Here is a 281-nt window from a genome sequence, read left to right as displayed (position 1 = left end):
AACCCCGCCACCCCCCTCCCCCAAAAAAATTTGCACTAGTCAAATGAAATTTTTTATTAAAGGTTCATAACTTATATATTTGTTGAACTTCAATTGATTTTTAGATAATATATTTATGATATGTGTCGCAAATATTAAATTCAATTGAAACCGTATAAAATGAGCTATATCGCCTCAGGTGCAAAGCACAATCTTGATAGTAAATTTCTTGTAGATGTGATTGGGTCTATAGTTTTGTAGATGTCATTTGCATCTATACCCGTTTTTTGTGTCATATTTTA

The sequence above is a fragment of the Nicotiana attenuata genome, unplaced genomic scaffold (assembly GCF_001879085.1).
Source record: "Nicotiana attenuata strain UT unplaced genomic scaffold, NIATTr2, whole genome shotgun sequence".
NCBI lineage: Eukaryota > Viridiplantae > Streptophyta > Magnoliopsida > Solanales > Solanaceae > Nicotiana > Nicotiana attenuata.
The sequence above is the reverse complement of the archived record's forward strand: the minus strand, read 5'-3'. Positions refer to the sequence as shown.